This window comes from Anas acuta, chromosome 2 (assembly GCF_963932015.1).
Source record: "Anas acuta chromosome 2, bAnaAcu1.1, whole genome shotgun sequence".
NCBI classification, from domain to species: domain Eukaryota; kingdom Metazoa; phylum Chordata; class Aves; order Anseriformes; family Anatidae; genus Anas; species Anas acuta.
The window spans coordinates 48,386,383-48,407,016 of record NC_088980.1 but is presented as its reverse complement, the minus strand read 5'-3'; the positions used below and the strand labels follow the sequence as shown (position 1 = coordinate 48,407,016).

Sequence of the window (20,634 nt, the reverse complement as noted above, 5' to 3'; positions counted from 1 at the left end):
TCTGTAGTTTCAACTAAATCTAAAATATAGGTAGGTCTGGTAGCATTGCTGATTATTGGGGGTATTTAGTGCTTTCTGCAATAAGTGATTTGTCAGTACTTACGTGCTTTTTCAGATGGAACATTTTTCTACAGTAGATGAAGAAAATTGCTGTTTGTGTAAGTGAAACAGCCATAGAGGCTGTTTTGGGTACAGTGGCTGAGAATGGGTCTGGACAGCAAAAGTAAGGACAGAGCTTGGCACTATTGTGCCATCAATTGTCCAGTTGCAAGACCTAAACAAATCTCAGACTGGAAAAGAGAATGTAGGTCATGGAACCTGACCCAACTGGAGGGCAACTATCAGGAGAAGGTGGAGACTGCAACTGAGAACACTGCAAGGGCGAGGCTAACAGCACCTTCCATTGGTTATATGGTCTTTTTTTTTTTTTTTTAACAGAAGACTCTTTGGAATGGGAAGGGGAAAGGAGGTACCTGTCACCTTTTAATTATAGTGATGATTTTAGTTTCTGGTACAGTCACCCAGGACACAAGACTGATACTTTGTAGAGATATCATAGTAATATAAAGAAATTAAATGTAAATAATGCATGTATAAATACTGTATAATGAGAGAAGGGATAACCAGCAAGCAATTAATTTAAGGCATTTATATTTTCTTACTGGCAAATTGTAGAAGTATTTTGTCATCATTTTCTTCTTATTGCTATTCCAGCTCTCTAATGTTCTCCCTGCTGTTTTGTCTCTGACTGCTCTGAACAACATACAAAGGTTTTCTTTTCTTCTTTCTCTTTCTTCTTTCTTTCTTTCTTTCTTTCTTTCTTTCTTTCTTTCTTTCTTTCTTTCTTTCTTTCTTTCTTTCTTTCTTTCTTCTTTCTCTCTCTCTCTCTCTCTCTCTCTCTCTCTCTCTCTCTTTCTCTCTTTCTCTCTTTCCTCCTCTTTCTCTCTTTCTCTCTTTCTCTCTTTCTTTCTCTCTTTCTCTCTTTCTCTCTTTTCCTTCATTAATACCCATCCCAGGGTACATTCATGACTACTAAAGAGGATAAACACTGCTGACTTATGCTTTTGCTCATATTTAGGAAGAGCAAGATAACCACCTAGAATGTTTACAAACTGCAGTACTTTTGAAACTTTGATTTCTGAAACCCATCATGAATACATTTTTAATCACACACACACACACACGGACCAAATGCTGGGTTTTAGAAAAAAAAAAAAAAAAAAACAATATGCAGACTTTAGACAAGAAAGAAATCAGTGATGCTAAAAATTCTCTATAGGCATGTATGTGCCTATATAGAGATAGATGGGGAGATGTTCTTGGTGATACCTGCTCTACAGAAGAGTGCAATGTGTGTCTTAACCAAAGCAATATCAAGGCTTCTGACTTGTGACAAACATTGTGGTCACTGACAAACACACTGATAAAAATCAGTCTTTGTCCTTCTTTATTTCATGACAAGACTCTTTACGGATTGCTGGATTGAGAAGGAAATGACAGATGTTCCCGCTCTTGCAGTTGTCTAGTAAAGACTGGACTGGAGAATTAAAAATAATATTTAAGTGCCTAAGAAGAGACTGACAAAACAGAATGTGGTCTTTTATATAAAGTCTTCTTTAGCAGGGGATGAAGAGATTTGTTTTCCAATGTAATAAAGTAGTAAATGAAATGGATGATCTTCCTGTCAAATTAAGCTGGAAGGTTGGTCAGTTCAAGTGGAGATGTTTGTTTCTTTTTATCCTAACATTTATATTTTGTTTTGCTAACCTGTCACACATAAAATGTGCAATACCTATAAAAATTAATGAAAAATTCTGTAAGCAAGGTAAGGGTTATATTTAACCATGTGTCAAAGAAAATGGTAAGATGTCAATTTATTATTTTATTGATATTACTAATATAGTAAATTTATGAATCTAAATGCTAGATGATAAGGAAGGAAAGAAAATTATAAGTACTTTTTCTTTTTTAAATTCTGGCAACTTTCAGTTAGTCATTATAGGTGGGATTATCAAAAGGCTCCATCCTTGTGCTAATGCTTCCATTGGCATCAATGTTTTTCAGCCAGAGTGAGCTTCACCAAATGCCTTTGTTTTTGTAGGAGACAGAATCATTCAGATGCACCATTTTTTGTTCTTTTCACATGCTCATTTTAGGACTAGACACAGACTCAAGTGTCAGGCATGAATACTCATATTCATACACATATATAATGTGTTATATTTATACACATAAATGTGTATATATTCCAGTATTCCAGATCATATGACAAGCATATGGTCATGTATAATTAGCATATTCCAGTTGAGTATACATGCTATATCGTATATAAGATATTATATTGTATATAACAACCACGGTAATGCCAAAGATTAAAAATGTCTTTCCAGGCCAATATGTTCCTTTCTTGAAATTTTCATACAATTTTTTGGAGAAGGTTGATACTGTAGAATTCAGAACTCAATGAAAAACACTGGTGGCACAGCACAATAGGCTCTCCATTGATCCTCTTTCTTGACAGGTGCTAGATGCCAAGTTAAGCCACTAACTGATTGTTATTGACAATTATGGGTATGAAAGAAGCAGATGTGCCTCTCCAGGGAGAGAGACCCATGGGTTAGAGCAGAGAAATCCTCCCAAAATAATTTAATGGATGCCAAAGATTCAGTTGCAATTTGGCATTGTCCTGTGTATTATTTACTTTGTTGATAAGATTAAATCCCAAAGAGAGGTGAAATCTGCTATTTTACACAGTGCATACAGCTCTTTTTCAGGGTATAATGAATATTCCTTCATCAAAGAGGCTGGGAAGAAACTATGTCACTCCAAAACAGACATGGTTCATTCTGGCAGGTACATCTCTGGAAGCAACTGAGGGATATCAAGGGGGACGAAGTGTATTGCTGTTTGCTGTTGTTGATAGAATTATTCTTTCCTTCCTTCCTTCCTTCCTTCCTTCCTTCCTTCCTTCCTTCCTTCCTTCCTTCCTTCCTTCCTTCCTTCCTTCCTTCTTCCTTCCTTCCTTCTTCCTTCTTTTTCTTTCTTTCTTTCTTTCTTTCTTTTTCTTTCTTTCTTTCTTTCTTTCTTTCTTTCTTTCTTTCTTTCTTTCTTTCTTTCTTTCTTTCTTTCTTTCTTTCTTTCTTTCTTTCTTTCTTTCTTTTCTTTCTCTCTTTCTCTCTTTCTCTCTTTCTCTCTTTCTCTCTTTCTCTCTTTCTCTCTTTCTCTCTTTCTCTCTTTCTCTCTTTCTCTCTTTCTCTCTTTCTCTCTTTCTCTCTTTCTTTCTCTCTTTCTTTCTCTCTTTCTTTCTCTCTTTCTTTCTCTCTTTCTTTCTCTCTTTCTCTTTCTTTCTCTCTTTCTTTCTCTCTTTCTTTCTCTCTTTTTTATTTTTTTTTTTATTTTTTATTTTTCCTTTTTCCTTGAAATAAATAAGAAGGAGGATATTTTAGATTTAAAACAAAGTTGTAAATTTAAAACAACCTCTCTCCGTAATGAATTGTCGGTTACTTATTGATTTTTTTAGCCACAGTCTGTAAACATTTCAAATTAACTGTGTCTTGTCATGCTGCTTCCTGCTCAAAGGTAACATTACCCCCCACACACCCCTCACACCCTCCCCCACTCCCCAAGGCACATGCATAAAGCATGCTGAGGTGTAGAGGTGTTTTGGGGTGTGAGGAGGCTACCACCAGTTGTCCTCCATGGCACCCAGTAATGCCGGGAAAATGGCAGCAGGAAGGGATTGAGGCAGCTACAGATTTGTTTCACTTGTTTTCTTTCACTCCTCTCGCTCATCATTTTTGTCATTTTTGCCCTTTCTATCTTCCTGTATCCAAAGGGTCAGAATGTGAAAAGCACTATATAGTGTAAACAGTGCTGTGAAATAGCTAATTTGCCACAGTGGCAGGGGGTCTCATTGCTGCTCCTCTACCTCCTTTTTCTTTCAAACATTTGACAGCACTTCCTCCTCCTGCCACCTCCTGACCTGAATCAGGGACACAACATGTGATCATTTGTTCATCAATTATGTAACATCAGCAGGACAGGAGGTTTTCTGGGGTTTTGATTCCCCCGCCCTTTTTCTCTACTCCTTTCTCTCTCCTAAAACTTAGCATAACACAAGGAAAAATAAAATCAGAACCAGGCAAGTCTTGTCTAAAGACACAGTGTACTGGGACTGTGAGAATGAGTGAGAGAAAGCAGAAGGGAACAGATGTTTGTGTTTTGAACATTTTAGATATGTGAGTGGTTATTCCCAAGTATCGTCTGCACTGAGTCAATGCAGTCATCGTGTCAGTTCTTAGCCCTCTAGTGCCTGAGTTTTGTCACATCCACAGTTCTCTTTCTTTCTTTCTTTCTTTCTTTCTCCTGTAGCTTTTATGTGACCCCCTAGCTCATAATATTCCACAAGCTGAGTGTCAGTTGAGTCCAAACAAAGAGACCTTTCTACTCTGGCAGAAATTCGCTAAAGTCTCCAGCGTCAGAATTTACGGCAGCTCTCTTTTGAAATGCTTGACATTTCCTCACAATTTCTTAGATATACTTGGTGGGTAAAGTGCGTCATCTTTGTTTGAATTTATCACACATAATAAGCCATTTTCTCCCAGTTTAATGTCATCCCCTCGGTAACCAGGAGGTCGGAGGCAACAACGCAAAAACAGCAAATTTGTCAATGGAATGTGTAAAGCTTAGTATAAATTTATCTTGTCCTAATCCCTTGGCCCCTTTTCATACCATGATTTTTCATATGCATATGAGAATTTTCAGAGTATTGGTTTCTCACACATTTCACTGCCTGTGGACAGAGCTGAAATACAGGCTGAGCTGTCAACTTCCATCAAGGCAAATTAAAAAAAAAAAAGAGGGTTCCATACAGTAAACTGCGTTTCACCCTTCCAACCTCTGTGTTCTTTGAAGCTGAACATTGTTCCCTCTGTATTTTTTTACTTGCATAAAGATTGCACAATTCCCTGTAGAAATAAAATCAAATAAATTAAATCAATAATCAACTTTTTCTCCCAATGCACTGGGATGAATTTCACTGAGGCCCAGAAATCCTGTTCTCTAGAATCCTGATAGAAAAAAAATTAAAAAAAAAAAGAAAGGAGAAGAAAATAATCTCAGTTTATGCTTCAGGTCATCTAAGTAAAGACTTCATATGGCAGTAAAACTCACAGACGTATTCTCTTTTCCTTGGTGCCCTCTGCCTGCACTAGCCATTGCTGTGACATTTCAAAGTGAAGATGCTCCATTGTAGAGGTTAGCTAGCTGTTTATTTTTAAAATAACTTTGAAACTTCAGGCCTGGTTCTTCTTAGAAATTGGATAAAGGTCAGTACATTTATTAAAGGGATAAACAGTTGAAGTTAACTCTTAAAATAAGGTATCCCTGAAGACATTTACTGTAACCAGGAGTTACACTGAGTTTTATTAGACCAATTTTGTGTGATAAAGGAAGCCTGTACTACTCCTGTACTCACAGGTTTAGTGTGTGTTGTAAAAGAGTATTTGACTCCATCAGGAATAAATGGAAATAAGTCCATTAATAATTTTCTGATTTATTAGTTGAGAAAAATAAATTATGCATTTCATCAGAATGGAAGTAAATCAAGAGTAAAAAATCTGTGGGTTTTTTTGTTGTTGTTGTTGTTGTACTGTTTATGAAAAGAAGGTGAAACAAAGCCAAACTTAAGAGCAAAACCATCCTAGTTTAATTTAATAAAATTGTCCAATCTAACTGAGGACTTGGCCAAGGTAAATTCTTAAACATGAATTTACAAATTCAAAGTCCAATAGAATTAGCATAGCAGAAACAAACAGCTCAAACAACTAAAATACATCAGGTATGTCAACAATCTTATGTTATAATCTGAAGTTATTAAGCCAAACCTTTGAGAGGATTTTTTTATTTCTATTTCTTTATTTATTTATTTATTTTCAGGGTTGTTATTTTGTTGTTTGATCAATTGTTTAGTTTTTATATGCACAACATCCCTTTAAATGAAGAACAGCTGATTATTCATAGTAAATTTATGAATACATAGAAACTACTTGGTAGATGGAAAACTTCTGCTACATAACCATTAGACCTCAAATGTTTTGTGTAACCAAAGGTTGCTAGTTATATGATTTTCTGTTGGGAACTGCAGAGTAAGAATGATTCAGTATCATTTCTTTAGTAATGGTGAGTAAGGACTGAAAGGGTTGGAGACTACTGTGTCCATGTTCTCTGTTCATTCCAAGTCTGTTAATGATAGGCAAAAAATATTATCATGACTGTCCTTACAGCACTGTAACTTTCCTGTTGACGGTCCCTCTCAAGCTAGAAGAAAAGAAAAGCCCACAACAGTTTAATATCAAAGGAAATGTGGTGAAACACTCACAAAACTTTTTGCTTTGGATTATTTCTGTTCTTTTGTCATGTAGTTCTTATTTGATACAGTCCATTTGAATTAAAACCAATGAAAGGAAACATTTATTTACAGAGTTTAGTCATCATGGTATTTTCTGTCAGTAGAGGTCACTGAGACATTTTACTGGAACTGACTGTAGAGAATGGCTGCATCATATCTGACAACCAATATTTTTGGCTATATAATCAAAACTATTAATAGTCAAATTTAGCATGTCAGGGCATCAGAAATTGGGGATCAGAAATTAAGGCATGACATTTGGAGTATTGTTCAAGTACTTAAATGCCTAGAGTTTCATCCTCTCCTATAACACATCCACTTGCTCTTGCTGGAAGGTCAATACTGGAAAAGACTGACAATTAGTCCTATCTGTTCTGCAAGTTTTACATTACTGCACACAGGTAAATGTTTTGGAGTTATATTAGATCTGAGATTTAAGTTGGTTGCTTCTCTATGGAAAGAAGTCTGAAATACCTAATAGAAAGAAATGTTTAATATCATTTCACTGGAAGATTTAAACATATCTTTAAAGATAAGCACTATGGTATTTTTGGTAAATAATTTTTATCCAGATCTCCAGAAATAATAAATTTCACCAAATGTATGTAACACATGGTATTTTATGGATAAACCTTGAAAGCAGGAGAAAAAGAGAAGTTCTAAAAACTAGAAATCAGTTAGTTAAGAAGCTATTCTTTGGTGACTTTTACAGTATAGTTATTCAATAGTAAGTACAAACAGCAGCAGCCTTATGGAAACCTGTTTGGGGAAGGCATTTGGAAACTAACAATGTGAATTTAACAAACTTAAGGAAAATTGTGTTGACTGGTTTGGAAAAAGGTGTTAGTAAATGGATGGGAGTTTGAAACAAGTACAAATCTTCGGGTACCTCTCAGTACATTTAATTCTAATTTGAAACTTCTTATTACCATAATTTCAACCTATAATGTACTTTTTGAGAAGCAGACTCACCCAAAATAATCACAAATAATGTCATTATTAGATTAAAACAGATGATTATAAGTAAAGCAAACATTTGATTTTGAATACCAAAATATTTACATTCTATCAAAGATAGATAGTGGTCATTACTTTTAGAAATTACTACCGTTATACATGTTTTATAGAGAAAAAACGAACACCTGCAGTTAGTAGTGTCATTGTGTAGGACTATCAGAGTCTTAAGGATTATTAATATTATTATTAAATTTAGAGGAAGAGATGAAGCTATCATTTTGGTAAGAAAATATTAATTTGGTACTGGTTTTTATGGTTTTTATGTCTGCAGTTGTTTTTTTTTTTTAGTTTCTTAAAGCATAGTCCTATCTCGTCCTAAGCTACCTTCCAAATTTTCTCTTTTGTCAAATTAGAATATAAAGATATAGTTCTATTGTATTCACTCTCATATACCTGTTAAGAATGAAACCAGAGAAATAGAACTGACAAAACACCTCATTTTCTGCTTTCTTCAGTGTCTTTTTGTTGATAGCAAGCTGAATTTGTCAATAGCAGTCTGAATATGAGACAGCAGTGTGCCCTGGCAGCCAGGAGGGCCAACAGTACCCTGGGGTGCATCTAGCACGGCATTGTTAGTCGGTTGAGGGAAGTGATTGTCCTGATCTACTCTGAAATGGTGCAGCCTCACCTTGAGTACTGTGTGCAGTTCTGGGTACCACAGTATAAAAAGATGAGAAATTATTGGAGTGTCTAGAAAAATGCTACTAAGAAGGTGAATGGACTAGAGGGACAGATGTATGAGGAGCAGCTGAGGTCACTTGGCCTGTTTGGCCTGAAAAAGAGCTGAGGGGAGGGGAGACCTCATTGCAGCCTGCAGTTTCTTCATCAGGGGGAATGGAGGGGCAGGCACCGATGTACGCTCTTTAGTGACCATTGATAGGACCCATAGGAATGATGTCAAGCTGCATCAAGAGAGCTTCAGGCTGGACGTCAGGAAGAGGTTCTTCACCAAGAGTTGTTGCATGCTGGAACAGGCTTACCAGGGACATAGTCATGGCACCAAGCCTGTCAGAGTTTATCAAGCATTTGGAAAATGTTCTTAGTCATATGGTTTGAATTTTTAGATAGATCTGTTTGTAGCCAGGAGCTGGACTAGATGATCCTTGTGGGTCCCTTCCAATTTGGCATATTCCATGATTCTATGTTTTTTTTTGTTGTTGTTTTTTTTGTTTTTTTTTTTTTGTCTCTTAGAATGAGCATATTTAATCAAATAGCATTGCCTATATGAATGCATGGCATTAAAATGCATGGCATTAAAACAGGTATTATAGAGTATATGGACAGGTAGTTCATATTTCATGCCATTATTTTATCAACTGAAATGATTAATATTTTAAGACTCCCTTTTCTTTGTCTTTCCAGCCTCTGCGGTTTTACATTGCAGCTGATCTTCTTGTCTGTCCTTCTTGTACTGAGGGGCCCAAAGCTAAGCATAGTACTTGAGGTGCAGCCTCACCAGAGCAGAGTGCAGGGGAACGATCACCTCCCTGGTCCTGCTGGCTACACTATTCCTGAGATAAGCCTGGATGCCATTGGACTTCTTGGCTACCTGGGCACACTGATGGCTCATGTTCAGGTGAACATCAGTCAGCACCCCCAGATCTTTTTCCTCTGCACACCTTTTGAGCCACTCTCCCCCATGCCTGTAGCATTGCATGGGGTTGTTTTGGCCAAAGTACTACTTGTTGGTTGTTTCTTGTTTAATTTGTTTGTTTCTTTCTTTTGCTTTATTTTGTTCTCTTTTGTTTTCAGATGCCGGGGGGAGAGGACCTTAAAACATTACAAATATGTCACTGCAATATATGATGTGATCATTGTAGCATAGACTGTTACAATGCACAGCTGAAGTTTTGCATATTTTCACTGCTACTGCAGGAGGATAAAGGCATAATGTGTGAAGAATTATTTTAATTCTGCTCCTGCTGGCTTTGGCTGTGTTTGAGTTCTTTCTGAAGGAGTTTCAGAAACAAATTTAAATTTAAAACATTCTTATACTGTCCACTGTACTGAAGTAGCTTTGGAATATATATGATTAATTGGCTGCCAAGGAAGTCAAATATAGTGTCACTGTGAAGAAGTGGGTCTTGTCTTCATGTTACATCTGAGCTCTTGTCAAGTTGTCACAGTCAAAAATAAAGTTCCTTTCAAAGCCTCAAATATGTTTTCCTTCCTCTGTTGTCTAATCAAAGGTGGAATTTTCTCTAGTGAGTTCCCCATGGTCATGTCATTCTATAGCTCATCATGTACACAAGTAGGGTCTTAAATCTGTGGCCCTTATACTGAAATTGATTTTTCAGTAAAGATAGGAACTGCTGTATTCCACCCACATAGCAGAGACATTGCTTTACATGAACTGGGAATGTGCCACCCTTGCAATACATTGTGTTTACCATCTATTCACATAATTTTGTTGCCAGTGGGAAGATAACCACTGTCCACTGGAAGACTATTGCAGCAGAATAGGCTGAAGAATACATGTATTAATTATAAACACCCAACTGATTTTTTTTTTTTTTTTCAAAAATAGGTAGTGTATTTTATCTTTAAAATTATTTTCAAAATGTCTCAGATACTTATATATATATATTTTTTTTCCATAGAATTTAGTGTGCATATTGCAGTTTCAAAAGACTAGATGAAGTTAGTTGCATTGTGTTGTTTAGTGTAAGAAAATGTGTTGGAAACAATGCTGTGGTAAAGTGATAAAATGCCAAATAAAAGAGAATAAAGAACTGCAAAAGTTTAACAGAGATCTGAATAATACACCTTACATCGAAAGACTTAAGAATCCCATCCATGTAGTTCATCAAAAGAGAAATTGAAAGGTGACTTGATTCCAGGTTATAAGAATCTTCATAGGGAGAAAATGCCAAATAACAGTTCTTTAACCTAAAGAAGAAAGGCGTGACACAAACTAATGAGTGAAAACTAAAAGAAGACAAATTTGAATTAAAAATATGGCAGGCATTAATAACAGTGAGATAATTAAAGGCTGAAACTATCAGGGGAAATGTTGGATTTTCCATCTTCCGATTCCTCCAGATCAAGACTAGTGTCTTTTCTGGAAAATAGGCTTTTGTCAAACACACATTAATGAACTTAATACCGAAGTAATTGGGTGCAATCTATGATCTGTGATATACATGAAGTCATACTGAATGATCTAATAGATCTTTCTGGCCTTTATGAATCAGCAGATTTATTGCATATCATGGAATTTTGTGAGTTAAGAGGTAGAAAAAGAAATGCAAACAAAAAGAGAGAATACATAGAGTGTGTTCTGTTCTTTTATTTTAATAATTATAATTTAGTTATATTTGTTCACAACATAGTTTATAGAGTATTTTTCTATGCTAACAGTGGTACATTTTGCAGAGATTAATTTCTGAGCCAAATTTCATTTAAGATTATGGAAAGCCTGCAATTTATAGCCAAGATTATAGCTAAAAGTACCTTATGTCTACCATTAGAAGTCAGTAAAGGGAACCCTGTTTTTTTTGTTTTGTGTTTTTTTTTTTTTTTTTTTTTTTTAAATCAATTAGAAATACATACTCACCTTTTGGCTCATCAATGCTCTTACAGATCTGGGTCTAGGACTAATATTTTTCCAGTCATGTTGTTATATTTCAGCACATAACATTGGTCTCTAGATGTTAATTTAATTGCATTATTATGTACTCTTTGCAACTGAAGTACATTAATACATATTCAGTAACTATTATGCTATTGAACAAGCTGTTACTAATATGTATTGCTTTAAATATTTTTGTAGTATTTTTGAGTTACAAGAATTCAATGTATGTATCTCAGAAAAAAAAAATAATGATGGTTTGCCTAATCATATACTGAATAATACTGATGTGCAAGAGAGAAATGGCTGATGTTGTACAGAAAGTAAGGAGCTACCCTTTTCTCAGACCTCCTAGTTGGAATTTAAATTTCCAGTGAAGCCACAAATACCAAAATTCAGCAGGCTGGAAGCTGGGACCTGGCTTCTGTTCCCAGAACAGACACGCATTGTTTGCAGCCTCAGAGGATCTTTTATTGTCTTTAAGCTTCTGTTCCAAACCTGTAAAACAGAGAGAAAGAAACATAAGTTTGTTTGTTTGTGTGTTTGTTTGTTTGCTTCTTCTTCTAGAAAAATGGTTGCCCATCTTGCTATTTTAAAGTACAGTTAAGTCTTCCAGGGGGATTCATCTTTTTTCAGCGTGCAGCTATCAGGTCAGAAGCCATGACTAGTTTCATTTGAGAAATCCAGGATGCAACTGCAAAACATGTACTTGTGTACTGTTATTTGACAGTAAGACTGAAAGCATGTGGATCCCCAGGTTTGGTGCCTTTTTACAAATGAGACAATGGCCATTCATCTGATGTTGGTCTGACATGAGAAACAGTAACCTGGTCTGAACTAGGAGTTTGTTTTGCAACCTGAAACCAGGCAAGATTTATGTTGTTCAAGTTTAATTTTAGATATTTTGTGGATCTCAATCTTAAACCAAGCCTGATGCTCTATAAAGATCCAAAAATGAAGCTTGGTTAATGAACTTTGCTTAAGCCCTTGTCAATAAGACCCTACCTTTATACTTTATATATGTTTCTGTACATGTGTTTCCATATGCTGCGAGCCTCTGTAATCTAGCAGAGATGGACTCAGCAGTGTCCAATGGCTGGAAGGTGTCACCATCAAGTTTTAACATGAAATAAAGTGTAATAACAATAAAGATGGAAGTTGTTTGTGTGTTTGTTTGCTGCTTCTTCTAAAAAAAATGGTTGCCCATCTTGCTATTTTAAAGTACAGTTAAGTCTTCCAGGGGGATTCATCTTTTTTCAGTGTGCAGCTATCAGGTCAAGAGCACAGTGGAAGAAAATACCTTTGGAGATGGGATTACCCTATTTCATGTCATTTTGGAAGGCAAATGGAAGTTATAGACTCAATATAGCAATAATAGGGTAAAAAATGCTCCCCAAAGAAATAGGGTCATCAGATAATTCCTACTGGCCTTAAACTCTTTCAATCTATCCTTCAAATCAAGCCAATATTGTGGCTACTTTTATCCCCCTCTCCCCCCCCACCCCCAACCAGCCATTCTGCTTAGCAAAATCTTTAATGCTTTATTCCATTCAGATTACTTTAATCAAGCTAGTATAGAGCCTAGGTAAAATAGGATAGCTAGTCTTCTGAGTTTCAAAGTTATTAACTGGTAAGAGGTGAAAAGTGACAGTAGAGGAGAGAAAAAGGACAATAAAATATTTGATTTCATGAACTTTGGATTTATGGATAACAAGAAGTCAGAAGTAATTATGTATTACCCTGCATTAATACTAAACCCTGTAAGTGACAGTCAGCCCAGAAAATATGCTGGCATTTTTAGTAATTGAAATTAAAACAGAAAATGAAATAAGATGCTGAGAATAATCAACAAGATCATGCTGTCATACAAGTTATAATAATGGTACCTTTCATTCTTCTCTGGGGTGCTGTCTTTTCCTTCACTTCAGCATATGTGCCCCAGAACAGAGATCTAACATCTATATGACATTAATGCTGTTTAATCCAGAATGTATGATGAACTGATTCACCTGCTAATGTTGTCATCTGGACCTCTCATAAATATTTCCTCCCCTTTCAGGACATTGCATTATGGAGAAGAATATAGTTAATTAATAGACAAATAAAGAGAGAGGGGAACAAAAGGGTTTTGATCATGTCATCTATATTTAATAGGGCAGTTTTTCCATGAAAATTACTGTATTTTGTTCAGTGTTTTGCCCGTAATATCAGATAAATCTTAAACTCAAAGATATATCTTCACATGTAAAAAAGGAAAGAAAGGCAGTGTGAAGAAAAGATGGATTCATATCTGAGAGTGGAACAATCATATTTTTCCCTTGAAGTCCTGAACTTTAGATATGACCTTCCTAACCAACTAGAGATAGAAAAATGCATCTGCAAGTGTCTACCCTGGTTTTGGGTCAAAGCTGTTTTAGGCTGGTGACTTTTTATTGCTACTTGTGGATTTGGTTTCTCAACATCCTTTGACGGATGCTAATCAGATTGTATAGGAAGCTCACAAAAATAAATACAGTAAAACAGAGAAGAACTTTCCATTTGTTACTCCAAATTTTATCATGACAGCCTGACAGCAACATCTTTCTGCAAGTCACAAGCATCAGTTTAATCTTCATTGTCTGCCTGAATGTACATATTATTATTTAGGTGGGACAAAGAAGGAAGATGAATTGAATAGGTAAATTTAACAACATGGAATTCATCAATAAGATTCAGAAATCATAGATATTATAAACATGCATACTATTTGTGCATATACAGAAGCATAAATTATGGATAAAGAGAGGTTAGTATCATCCAATTATTATCACAGAATCACAGAATCACACAATAGTTATTCTGTTGTATTCTTATCTTTCTTAAATGTCTTGTTATATATTTCTCTCTGAACTAAATCTGCAGTTTAGTTGGCAAAGGAGAGAAAATGAGAGAATGAAAGGGCTGTGCATTAAGAGGGTAAAGATAGCATTTTTACATATAATGCTGTGAAAATATAGGAGATTTTATTACATGCCATGCATCAATCTAATTTGAACTTCTCAAAAACACAGCAAGTTTCTATCACAGCAGAATCTAGAGTTTGGCTTAAGAAAGAAAAAGAAAAAGAAAAAAAAGGGAAAGATAAAATCAAATTTCAATTTCAATTTAGAAATATTAGTAACAGTAATGGAAACAATTGCAGTTGATCTAACCAGCAACAGTATGGACCCTGCTTATTAGTAATGAAAAAAATAATATGAAATGAAATGAAATGAAATGAAATGAAATGAAAATAAAAATATAAAGAATCATAAAAATGACATGTTTTAAGTGCTTCTGAAAGACTGCTTGTACCTCATGACAACTTCCACCACCCCACCACCCACCTCTATACACCCCATCAAAGTCAGCATCTGATGTGAGAACCTTTTTCAGCCTTGACATGCTAGATATATCAGAGACAGTTTGATGTATTTGCAATAAAAATGGAACTGCAGCAAGCTTGGAACTAGTGAAATTTACTGTTGTGAAAATGATGGCATTTTGATCCTGTGAAAGCCACTAGCTCCTGCTGCTATCATCCAGAATAACAGGAAAAATAGTTCCTGCATAAAGTTTATTGAAGATTTAGAAAGTGTCTGTAACTTCTGGATGCTGTAGTCCCAGACAGTCTACCTTTTGTGAGAACCCCCAGTGACTCAACAGTAAACTACAGTATTCTTGAATTACAGGCTAGCCAGGAACTTGAAGTAGTGTTGGCCACATATTTCTGAAAATAGAAAAGAAAAATAAGATCTTATAGAGGAAAAATATATATATACACATATAATTTTTTATAGATTTTCCATATAGAAAATCTATAGAAAATTTAAAAGCACAAATAATATAAAAACCACTCTGTTTTAAAGAATGAATTAATAGTCAGTTCAACACGATAAAAATTAATCAGACAACTCAAGATTCTCCTTACTTTTTCTCATATGACAAAGCCCCCTATTTCAAAACCACTATGGTTTTCCACCCAGATATCCACAAGCTGTGAAATCCTGAAACTTGCTTCAACTTTTGCATGACAAGATTGCTATTAATAAAAAATTAAGATATTCCAGAAAGGAAAAAAAAAAAATAAAAATAATGATGCTATTAAGGACGGATGCTGACTTTTCTAATCCAAGTAGCACCTTCATCCATGGTACTATCTGGAAGATGGAATGATGATTCAATTCCAGTTCTTAGGAATGACCACTAATTTTAATACTTGTAGTTTAGAGAAATAATAGAAAACAAGTAGGCAGTAACTAACTAAAGGTTTGTAAAGGTTTGACTGGTGGATGAAATGACTGCTTAGTGCCTGCTACAATATCTGTCTTTGGGAAAGGGAGGAAAAGGCCAAAAAAAAATAAATAAATATTTGCTTCTAAAACATATTAGTAATATTTTAACCTTTGACAGTGGAGTTTTTCAAATGCCTGTCCAAGAATGTTAGTCTGGATTTTGAATGTTTTTTCTCTACTTACATTGTATTTTGCACTCTGGCCATGTGAATAATTTCTTGTTAGTGTTAAATTCAACTACAAAGCCAGCAGAGCAAATAATGCTTCCCTAATTGTCCAAGGGGTGCAATTTCAACAAATGCTTCCAATGGATTTTTTGATTTTGCAGGCCATCAGATAGGGAGACTCCAAGGTTCTACTTGGTTTTTAATTTTAAGTCATCCATCTGCACAGCAGAAAAACATCTGAAAAGCATGAATCATCTAATACACACAAATTAGCACTGAAGTAGAAGCATCAAAAAATAGAGTAGGTTTAAGACATGTTTGGGACACGCTGAATCACAAACGTTAACCCAAGCCGTGCACAAGTTATATATATATTAAAAAAAAAAAAATCAACAAAATGATCATTATTAGTGAAGAATGTGATCTGTAATTATCGAACACCTTTTGAAAATTGTTACAGGTAATGAGCTGGCATCAAAAATTGTAGGTCTCACAGTTGACAGCAACATAAACTATCAGTGGCCTTTCAAAAGGAAAATAGAAATGTCTCTACTTAAAAAGATTTTGTAGAGGTTTGAGTGCAATGTCACAAAATCTACAGTTGAGCATCAGCTTGTTTAGATCTTACTGCAGTAGATGTTTAAACACTTGTCATCAAAGGTGTTTTCAAACCAAGATTTGTTGCTCAAGGACTTTTTGCTCTACCTACAGACCTTGTCTTGCTTATCTTCTTATGACATCAGAACTACAACTCTTTTCATATTTATACAGTGAGTGTAGGAGGACTCAAGAAGAAACAGGAGCAGGCACTAGTCTATTTAAATATTTCCTTCCCCTAAGTAAGCCTTTGGTAGGAATGTAAAAAGTGTTTCATCATTGAAACTTTCAGAGAGACAGTGAACAACTGTTCTAAGAAAGTTACTTGAAACACAAGTTGAAACTTGAAACACAAAACAGTTGCTTTCCTCACTTTCTTATACGTCACTTTCCCTTTCTTCTGTACATCCTCATAATTCACAAGGAGTGATAAAATTAAAAAGCAGCATAAAAACTTGCCTAGTTTGGAAGGGCCTTGTCCCTCACTTGAGGAAAAGAGAAGGCTTTTATATTCTTGATAGTCAGAGGACTGCAGAGACCTAGAAGAGGATAGTTTCATGAAAATATATTTATTTCAACATACCCTTTTATTTTTATTTTATTTTATTTTAATTTTATTTTTATTTTTGTTTCTTAGATGTAACTATGAAGCATTTGAATACAAAAGGTCAGAACATGGTTGACCTTCAGAATCTGAATGGTTTGAGTTTTAGGTCTTATTTCATAAGGAGGAGTTTACCTATATCCAATGAATACTTTTTAGTGCGAACATTCTGTATTAATGTTGAATAACTTTATGTTGAAGGGACTATTTCAGATTTAAGTCCAAAAAGAGAAAGTCTTGGCCAGAAGAGGGTGCAAAATTACCTAGCAAACAGAGAAACATTTTTGTGTGTTTTAAAGACAATTTATTACACACAAATCTTTGATAAAAAAAGTTGTACTGTGTTTCTCTCACCAGTCCCATAGCTGAGAAAAGCTTTCTGTGAATCTGCTCCTTCTGGATAGCAAAAACATCAGGACTCAATCTGATAACATTGAAAGCAACATTCGTAATAAAAACTAACTATTCAGTACTAAAGTTATCAAGAAGGCAGGTAGTTTGGGGAGGGAAATAAAGTCTGCTGTGTACTATGTACACTATTTCTGACTGATGTTTGAATGATGTAGAATGCATATCTGAGTCACTTCAGGTACAGTGTAATATTCAAAAAAATATATATCCATATAAGCAGATCTTTCAATATCCTGCAATCTTTTGTAACAACATTGTTATATCTCCAGAAGTGTCAGTATTTTCTTTGCCTTGACAATATGCCTGAAATTCTACTATGACTTCATGGCAGAATATATATATATAAGCTATTTTAAAATAAAATGTTATTTAACAGTAATAAATGGTGAGAAAAAACAACAGCATTAAGACATCACTTCAGAATGACCACATATTTAGAAAAGCAGCAAATAATTTTTATTTTTATGATTTTTAATATATTTTAACAGATTCACACAAAAATGTGCTTGAAATTTTTGAAAATTTTGATTCTAAATAAATTTAGGTTGTTCATTGACCAAAAGTGAAAGTCATGTTTTGATCTGTGAGTCTTCAAAAAAGGACATTGTTTAAAGTTTGACATTCAGAATTTCAAAGCTAAGATGTTTTGATTGAGTACCTTAATCTTCCCTTCCCACAAGAAGGTACCTCAGAGAGAGTTTGTTCCAAGATAGCACTAATTTTTAAATAATTATCTAAGGAAAGAAAAAGAGATATGCTAATAAGATACTCTTCTTTTTCCAAGATATCGCTGTAATCCAAAAGTCTATTTGATACGATACACCATTTCAACACAAGAAAATGAACCTACCATTACATCCATTAGTATAATTCCCCTTCTCTACCTAGCTCCTATATTTTTTCTCTGCTATAAACAAACAAACAAACCAAACCAAACCAAACCAAACAAAACCAAACCAAACCAAAACAAAACAAAACCAACCAAACAAACAAACAAAACACAGAACTTTAAAGCTGTATTACAGCAGTAATAAAATACAAGAAGATATTAACAAGGCTGTGGATTGGATTTTATTTCTTCATAAATTCTTTACAGAAAAAGATCCTAGGTAGCTACAGCTGAAGCTGAGCCAGTCCAAGCTCTACCTGTTCATGCCACAGACGAAGACATCATAATCCAGATGTGAATAAAGGAACAAAATCCTTCTGGCTTTCTTGCACAGATTCCTTTTATACGAGGCATTTCAGTAATCATGGAACTGCAGAAAATAGCAGCAATAAGTTGCAAATTCAGGTAAATCAAATGCAAACAGTTATTTAATTCAGTCTCATATTGCAGACATTGCATAGTTAGTATTAAGGTAATCAGAGATCTTTCTCTGATTTACAGGCAAGAATGTAATACAAGTTCACGAATTTTAATATGGTCTGTGGAAAGCCAAGAATAGCGCTACACTCAAGAAAAGAATAAATCTTTGCAAAATAAATGTAGTAAGGAATAAGTACATTGGAATCTTTTTTGCTATGTTTTTTTCTTGTCCGTACCTGTAAAGAAGACTGCTGATAAGATTGCTTGCACTTTTGTCCACATGAAACCCTGTAGAGAATAATATCATTTAAAGTATATATACCTCATCATTCATAAGTGACTATCACAAAACAAAACAAAAACAACAACAACAAACTGTTTGTCCAAAAATGTTCTAGTAGGTTTCTTGTTTTCCTGGTAAATTAAAAGTTGTACAGTCTATTGAGAACAAGGTCTTGAGGAACCTAGAAATGCCTCGGCTGTCCACTTTTATATTATGTCTAATTGTCTTGATAAGTTTATAAAAGAGTAGGAAATAAGAAGACTTGCATAAGTGAATACAATGATGCTAAAAATACATAAGGAATAAATGTGGACCTAATCTGTAATGAAAACACAGCCTCCAAAGGGATCAACTCCTGCTACAGATTATTCTGAAACATACTCAGTCTGCAGATAAAACTGGGAGGAGTGGCTACAATACCACTCAATTTTCCTTCCATCCAGAGGGACCTGGGCAGGCTGGTGAAACAGGCTGACAGATAACTTCATGAAGTTCAGCAAGAAGAATTGCAAAGTTCTGCAGCAGGTGGGAAAAAACCCAGGCACCAGCACATGATGGAGGCCAAAAAGATGGAAAGCAGTTCTTCAGAAAAAAAAACAAAAACAAAACAAAACAAAAAAAAAAAAAACACATATGGGTACTACAGTACATCAAGTTGAACATGAGCCAGCAGCATGCCCTTCCAGTAAATAAGGATACAATGGTATCTTGGTTACTTTAGACAAAGTATTGTCAACAGGTTGAGTTAGGTGATCTTTCTGCTCTAGTCAGCATTGGTGAGATAAGAGAGACACAGACATACTGGAAAAAGTCCAATGAAGGGCCACAGATTTGATGAAGGGACTGGAGCAAAACTGCTGTAAGAAGAAGTTGAGAGAGCAGTGACTCTCCTGCCTGGAAAAGAGAAGGCTCAGGAAAGATCTTATCAATGTATATAAATACCTGAGAGGAGGATGCAAAGACAGAAGAGCCAGGCTCTTTTCAGTGGTGCTCAGTGCCAGGACAATAGGCAATGGGCATGCAATGGAACACAGAAGATTCCACATAAACATCTGGCAGTACTTCACTGTGTGGGTGACACAGCTCTGGCACAGGTTGCCCTCAGAGGTTGTGGAGTCTCCTTCCTTGGAGATCTTCAAAAGTCATTTGGACATGGTCCTGGACAATCTGCAAGGTGGTCTTGATTGAGGAGTGTGGTTGGACCAGATGACCACCAAAGGTCTCTTCTAACCTCAGCCTTTAAACCCTAAGTGAAACCTGGTGGGATGAGTCATGTGACTGGTGTGTTGCAATAGATGGTTACAGGCTCCTCAGGGGGGGCAGGCAGGACAGGCAAAGTGGTGGGGTGGTGCTGTATGTAAAGGAGGAGCTGGACTGTGTGAAGCTTGCAGTTGGCGATGGCAAAGTTGAGAGCCTCTGTGCAAGATTTAAGGGACAAACAAATAAAGGGGATATCATCACGGGAGTCTATTACAGACCACCCAGCCAGGATGCCAACACCAATGAATTATTCTTTGGGGAACTAAGTACCTCAAGATAACTGCCCTTGTCCTTATAGGGGACTTCAACTTGCCAGACGTTAACTGGGAATAACACACAGCTGACACAAGCAGGTCCAGGAGGTTCTTACAGGACCTCAGTCGTAACTTCTTGGTGCACGTACTAAGAGAGCCAACTGTTCCCAGAGGTGCCCTCCTAGATCTGTTGCTGGAGAACAGAGAGTCTTGTGGGGTCTTGTGGGGGACATGGCAATTGGCAGCCGTCTTGGTCATAGTGACCACGAAGTGGTTGAATTTAAAATTTTTGGTGACTAGTTGACAGGAGGAAACTACCACCAAAACTTCAGTCCTGGACATGGGCAGAGCAGCCTGCTCAGGGAACTAGTTAACAAGGTCCTTGAAACTGCTTTTGAAGATGTTGGCATCCATCAGTGCTGGTCAATCTTTAAGCACT

At 35.7% G+C, this 20,634-nt stretch overlaps 1 long non-coding RNA gene across 1 annotated transcript; it reads right to left on the bottom strand.

Moving 5' to 3' along the window:
- Positions 1-17,539: 17,539 nt before the first annotated feature.
- Positions 17,540-19,881, bottom strand: LOC137851709 (uncharacterized). Its single transcript, XR_011093380.1, has 3 exons — positions 19,624-19,881; positions 18,635-18,686; positions 17,540-18,348 (listed from the first exon to the last, which is right to left on the bottom strand). It is a non-coding gene; the product is annotated as an uncharacterized lncRNA (long non-coding RNA).
- Positions 19,882-20,634: the final 753 nt, after the last annotated feature.